This window comes from Dendrobium catenatum, unplaced genomic scaffold (assembly GCF_001605985.2).
Source record: "Dendrobium catenatum unplaced genomic scaffold, ASM160598v2 fragScaff_scaffold_807, whole genome shotgun sequence".
Lineage (NCBI taxonomy): Eukaryota > Viridiplantae > Streptophyta > Magnoliopsida > Asparagales > Orchidaceae > Dendrobium > Dendrobium catenatum.
In genome coordinates, this window is record NW_021319269.1 from 624,980 (window position 1) to 632,812 (window position 7,833).

The window sequence follows — 7,833 nt, forward strand, 5'->3', positions numbered from 1 at the left end:
AGAAAATTCTATTATATGGGGGTTAGATCTACAATGCTTTATGGTGTAGAATGTTGGCCATTAACGTTCGACCAAATCAATCATAGGGGTTTTGATAGATAATATTTGATGATTTTCAACACTTGTTGGGCCCTTTGAAGTTATTTTGCATGAACACTAACCCGCCACATACCATTTCCGTAGTGTTTGATAAGAGTTGAGTTTTGTAGTAAATTTGAAGGTCAACATTCAATATGAGACATTTTGATGACTAAACAACTATTAATATTATTGTAAATGTTCTTATTAAATCATTATATTTTTACACATTTTTATTTCAGATGGATATCAGAAATCAAAGAAGTTGGATGCATAATCGATTGTCATAAGGATGAAAGTCATTAACATATGAATTTAATAAAGGGATGAACTATTTCATTTAAACAACTAGTTAAATGCCTAGTGTCATCTTAGTTGGAAAGTTTTGCTGCCCATATTACAAATATAAAAATCAGGTACACCTAAGTCTATATGATGTAATTATTGATTTATACCGTCGAGGGTTCATGCCGGAATATTGGTATTGGACTTGTTATGGTGAGTATGAGCCATATTTAGATTCTCAGTGTGGTCCATCGATAAGTTCTAATATATATGAGGAAGATAATATCCAACCTGATCTTGAGGACTTAGTTCATGATGCAACAGGAGTGCACTCTGAACAATACACAATAGAGTCACCAAATAAGGAGGCACAACATTTTATGACTTGTTCCAGGCTTCCCAAAAACCAATATGGAAGGGGTGCACAACTCATTTGGAGTTATCTGTTGCTGTTAAGATATTAAGTATTAAGGCAGAATATAATATCCTCGTGATTATTTCAATCAATTTATTGGCCTCCTTAAGGAAACCAACTTGACAGATAACATGATTCATGTAAATTTATATCGGACTAAAAAGTTGGTTTCCAAATTGGGTTTGACATATACAGAGATAGATTGTTGTGTCAATGGATGCATATTATACTATAAGGATGATCAGTCTGAAACTGTATGCCGTAATTATAATGCACCAAGATTTAAACCTAAAAATATGTCAAAAAGAAAGCAGAAGGATGTACCATTCAAGAGGATGTTTTACTTTCCTATAATTCCTAGATTACAACGGGTATATGCTTCCAAGAGATTTGCAGCACATATGAGATGGCATAATGAGCACATATCGAAAGAAGGTGTGATTACACATCCGTTAGAAGCAGAGGCTTGGAAACACTTTGATAGTACACATCCTACCTTTTCCACAGAAGCAAGGAATGTAAGATTAGGTTTATGTACAGATGGTTTTTCTCATTTTAGTCACTCTGCTTCACCTTACTCATGCTAGCCAGTGGTACTCACCCCATACAATCTTTCACCAGAGTTGTGTATGACTGTTCCTTACATGTTTCTAACAATAATCATTCCAGGACCACATAATCCAACATTAAAGATTGATGTATTCTTGCAACCGTTGATTGATGATTTATATTTATTATGGGAGGAAGGAGTTATTACATATGATATTTCCATCAAACAAAATTTCTTAATAAGGGCCTCATTATACTTTGAACAGTTGGTGACTTTCCTGCTTATGATATGCTCTTAGCTTAGAACACTTCTCAAAAGTTAGCTTGTCCATATTGTATGGAATATATAAAGTCATTCACTTTAAAGCATAAAGGAAAAAACACTTGGTTTGACTGTCACCGCATATTCTTACCTACAGGTCATCCTTTCAGGCAAAATAAAGATGCATTCGTTAAAAACAAAATGGTGATTTTGCATCTTCCTCCCAGATTCAATAGTGAAGAAATATTTAAAAGAGTTAGTTCCATGCCTACAATAGTGGATTCTCTAGCATTAGCTGATTATAAATTGCCAGGATATGGTGTCAATCACAATTGGTCAAAAAAATATATTTTGGTCATTGCTTTATTGGAGGACAAATTTGATAAGACATAACTTGGATGTGATGTATATTGAGAAATTTTTTTGATAACATATTAAATATAGTAATGTACATCAAAGATAAATCCAAAGATAATATAAAAGCAAGGATGAACTTAAATGAGATTTGTAGGAGAAAAGTGTTAAAGTTGAAGGATGGTGAAAATGATAAACTTCTCAAACTGAAAGCTCCTTTTACATTGACTTTGGAGCATAGACGATCAGTTTGGAGATTATTTGGATTGAAAAGTCATGACTTTCATATCTTTATGCAATGTCTACTATCAACTACATTTAGTTATTTGCCAAATAAAATTTTAAAGTCGTTGATCGAGTTAAGTATATTCTTCAGGGATTTATGCTCTTCAAAATTAAATGTAGAGAATCTGATTCTTATGGAGCAACATACCCCTTTCATTTTGTATAAACTTGAAAAGATATTTGCTCTAATTTTTTTGACTCTATGGAGCATCTACCAGTGTATTTACTATATGAGGCTCTAGTTGGTGAACCAGTTCAATATCAGTGGATGTATCCTTTTGAGAGGTACTTAAATAAGCTTAAGATGTCCGCTAAAATTAAAACACATCCTGAAGGCTCAATTATTGAAACATACTTAATGTATGAGATAACTCAATTTTGCGCATACTACTTTGAGACAATGTTACAATCAAGGAGCAATTTTACACCTCAAAATATGGGTAAATCCTCAAATGTATCTATTTTTAATGGAAGTGGTTAACTGGTAGGCACTAACACCGTGCGCTATTTAACTCATAAGGAGATGATCGTAGCCACTTTATATGTCTTGCTCAATTGTGATGAAGTTGATCCATATCTTGAGTAAGTATGACTTAATTTATTCATACATTAATTACTCATAAATTCATTCTAAACTACTAATATTTTCAGGAGTTTCGTTGATGGTTTGAATACATGTGAACCAGTTGAAGTCCAAAAGTTGGTGGAAACAAAATTTCTGAATTGGTTTAAAAATATAGTATAACCTTCGACTTTTCTTTTTAACTAATATCTCTCTAACATGATATTAATATAATTTATGAACTATGTAGGCGCACACTCAAGGGAGTGACAAGCCTGGGTTACTTGATTTAGCTTGGGGACTAAATAGAGCTGTGAAATGTTATCATGTTTTTTTGGTTAATGGTTACAAATTTTAAACAAAATCATGGTGTGAAGGTAGAAAGATAGATAATTCTAGAGTATGTGTCACAGGAAACACTCATATAGGTGGTGATTCTAAGTATTATGAGGTTTTAGAAGAAATATCATAGTTAGAATATCCTAGTTGTGGGAATAAAGTTTATCTATTCAGTTGTGATTGGTTTGATCCCATACAAAATAATGGAACAAAAATACATCTGATTTACGGTATAATAGAAGTAAAGCGGGGGAGAAAATATGCAAAGTTTGATCCATTCATCATGCAAGCCAGGCAAGCCAAGTGTACTTTGCCAACTATCTGAGTAGAATACGAGGCAAACAAGACTGGCTTGTATTTATGAAGAACAAACCTAGGGGTGTAATTGAGAAAACTACATCAATACCTACAACACATCAAGAAGATTTTATGTCAAATTTAAAAGATATTACAAATGATGTAGATGATTAGATTGTTACTACTGAGAGTGAATTGTAGTTAAAGAAAGTAGATTTAAATATAGACGAAAGTCATGAAAATGAATCTAATAGTGAAGAAGATGTTTCATCGTATGATAGTGAATCAACATAAGGTAAACATCATGACCATAAATTTTTTTAATTATTATTTCATTTCATTTATTTAATTATTTCCTTATTTCTTATTAAATATTTGATTTAATTTATGTTACTAATATGTTTTAAATTTCTTTTTGGCAGATGTCTTCAGGTGATAAGTAGAGCAAAGGGATGGTTAAAAAAAATTTATTAGGCAGAAAAAGAAGTTGACTGTTGGCCCTTCTACTGGTTCTATACATACTGAGGGGACTTCTTCATCACAGCCTGCAACTCAGAGTCAGCCTAGCCCACCTTTACCTACTCCTGCAGCTAGTAGCCCACAATTTACTCACCAGATCCATGCTTATCTTCGCCAGATGTAGCGCATACTACTCCCTTCTACCCTTACTTCCCACCCCTACCTCCTTTGTCCCAGCTACATATCCATATCCACTATATGTCTTGCCATACTATCCCCAACCACCCTCTCAGCCCACCACAGGAGGACCTTCCACCCCAGTTATAGCAGAGCAGGCAGGGTAGACGATAGATGGCCGCATGTTGATTGAACCTGATGGTGATACATATGCACTCACATAATATTAAATTTTTTTTGTCATTTCAAGTTGATTATATTTGTCATGTCAAATTGACTAAATATTTGTTCTAAAATAATATTATTTTTTACAAATTTTGCCTATCAAAACAAACAACATATAAGATACAGGACATTATACGAAGTAGGTACTATGCTCCTTATGTTTCTTGGAAGAAAGTACCTAAAGACAATGCGAGCAATATAGTTTAGAGAGTTTTAAGTTAGTTATTACAAATATTTTCTATATGATATATAAATTTCTCACCTAATAAATATTATATGTTCTCAAATGTAGAAAGATTTTTGTTGGCTGCCCCAACATAATGAAAAAATTATAAAAAATTTTGAGAAGCATGGGTCGGCTCGTATGCGAGATATGTTCAGAGATATTAAAAAGACTGGTGATCGACCACTCTAGATAGCTGAGAGAGTATGGGCTGAGTTCAATGCTGCTTAGGTTAGTCCGGAGTATACTAGAAAAAGAGAGTAAAATAAACAGAATCGAGTTTCTGATGTTGGGGGCATGGTTAGTTCCCTTCATACTGGGGGTTTTATACCACATACTATGCACAGAAGATGTTTGGTAAGGATTTTGCAAATATTTTATTAATTTACTTTAACATGAATAATAATATATTCCTACTACAGAAATCGGTGCTAGGTAGAAAGCCGACACTTATCGAAGTGCATAGTCATACTCACAAGCGATGGGATCAACAATGGGTTGATGAGAGAATGAGGAAAGCCTATGTAAGTATATAATTTTAAATTTTTTTATATTATGTATAATTTGATTAAATTTTTTATAACTATCGTAGGAGGAATATACACGACTTTGAGAGAGCCAGCCTACAACAGTTGAAGGTTCTTCTACTAGATCGGTCGAATATTCTGAGTACCTTATTTGGTCGCAAGTAGTAGTAGGGATGCAACATGGAAGAGTGTATGGTTTAGGCTCGCAAGCCCATGCATACGAAGGGCAGTCCTCTACTGGATCCAGCTTCGCATCAAGTTCGCAAGACTCTTGATATAGACAATAGATAGCTGCCCTTGCTGTCGAGCTAGAGCAAGTTAGAAAAACTCAAGTTGACTGGCAGATATAGATGCAGATGCAGCAGTAGATGCAACAAAAACAGATGCAGAAGCAATTGAAAATGTAAAATACTTAATTATTGGATAAAATACGAAAGACGAGAGAGCAGCTTAGTCAGAAGAATATAGTTTTTTAGGCGGAGGAGACTGAATCAGAGTAGTTATGTCAATTTGAATGTTTTGAATAATTGAATGTTTAATCTTTTGAACAGTTGATATGTTTAGATGTTTTTGATATTGTTTAACTATAAGATAAATTGTGTTTTTTTATATGTATTTGATATTGTTTATATGTTATGAATCAGATGTTGATATTATTTGATGTTTAGATGTAATGTGAATATTTGTTTGCAGGTGTGAAAATCTATTTTGATTGTTGGAAGGCATTTTTTTTCTATTTTCTATAGGTTTCCAGTGGAAAATTTGTCGGTATGTGAACTGCCATACGATACCAAAGCTTCTACATGCTATTACCGGTGTAATAATACATTGTTAATACCGGTGGAGTTTACGCTAGTGTTTCCGTTAAATTGAGTTTTTGCAATAATTCTGACATAAGTTCCACTGCTTTTACCGGTGCAAATGTATGCCAAAAATATCGGCTGACATTACGCAAAAAATTGAGTAAAAAATATGACAGATATGCCATCCATTTTTGCCAGTATTTCGCCAGATGTACCGCCAGAAATATTTCTGTCAAATTTATTGTGTATAAATATTATTTCTGGTGAGTGTTTTATTGTTGTCGAGTTTTTTTATGGAAATTTGCTGGAAAACTGTAATTTCTGGCATTTTTTCCTTTGTTCCGGTGGATATGTTCCGTCAGTAATCACATATTTTCCTGTAGTGTAATCTTTTTTCTCCTTCTCCCTCTCCCTCTCAGTCTTTTTCTTACAGTTCGATTCGGATGTTTGACGTAGATCTGAAAGCTTGGCTGGCTCCAAACCAGAAATACAACAGCATTTTCTGAAGTTATTACTCTCTTCTCTTCTTTTCACCTTTCTCTACTACTTCTTCTTCTCCAATTCCATCACCATTTTCTTCTCCTTCTCTCAACCATCTTCTAACTTATTCAAATCTCATCATTCTTCATCTGGCAATGGTAAGTCACTTGAGACCAACCAATGTACACCAATTTAACAATTTTCCTCTTATTGTACCAATGTTTCTTCTCTTTGCTATTGAATTTTTGATAGTGCAGAGAAATGAGATATTTTCACTGGTACATGGATAAAGAACACAGTAGGACTGTCTTACAACAACAAGATCTGCCCTTTCATTGAACCTCCTCATAACTGTATCAAGAATGGTAGGCCTGATACTTCTTTCCTCTACTAGAAGTGGAAGCCAGAAGGATGCCATCTTTCTTCTTTAGATACACCAAGATTTCTGAAAGCCATGCGAAGTGAATCATGGGCCTTTATTGGTGATTCTATACTGTGGAATCAAGTTCTGTCATTGATCTGTCTTCTTCAGAAGGTGAAAGGCTTTTCTAATGGATTGAAGTTGTTAGTTTGATTAGCTTTTCTATTTCACAAATATAGATAATACACAGTAATTTTATACTCTTTTCTTGATGGAATGACATAAAGGAAAAGGTTTCTTTGATTCGGTATAATTTGAATATCAAATTTTTTTATGAATTATAATATTATTAATATAGTAATTTTATCTAGCATATGTTATAATGAAATTTGTAATAGTCATAATAGGTGTAAATGATTGTCTTTTTTTATATGTTGTTATCATGAATTAAATTTCTTGATATCATTAAATGTTATCAAAGTAGGGTTCAAATGTGAGATTATAAAGAAGTCATGAATAACTATATATGATCAACATAAGGGTTAATAGAACATTAAATATTATGACTGATGTTTGGTAAAGTAAGGAAGGATCAATTGAGAAATATTAGTTTTGCTAGAGAGATGGTTGAAGTAATAGCTATTGAAAATATGATGATTACAAAAAGAATTATATAGTTTAGATATATTCATAAAAATTTATAAAATGAACTCGTTGAATTTATAAATAAAATTAGTGTCAAAGATGTTGAAAACTAAGATAACTTGCATAGAAGTTAAAAAAACTGCAAAGGATAAATTTAAGACCAGGTATAGCTATCATTCTGAAATAGTTGGGAAGAGACTCATGATGGTGTTATTTAAAAATGTCAGCACTGAAGTAACAAACTAAGAACCAGCCACCATAAACCAACTAGAACAGCACAAGCAGAGTCCCAGACAAATTAATCACCAGAGAAACACTAAGAACCAGCCACCATAAACCAACTAGAACAGCACCCACACAATACCACAAGACTAGGAGGGACAAAGGACAAACACAGAGCAATATAGAAAGGCCAAAACACCCAACAATTAGCACCTTCCAATAAAACACTAGAGAATTCTAGAACGAGTTGAAACATCCCGCCAACACATATAGCTAACTACAGAG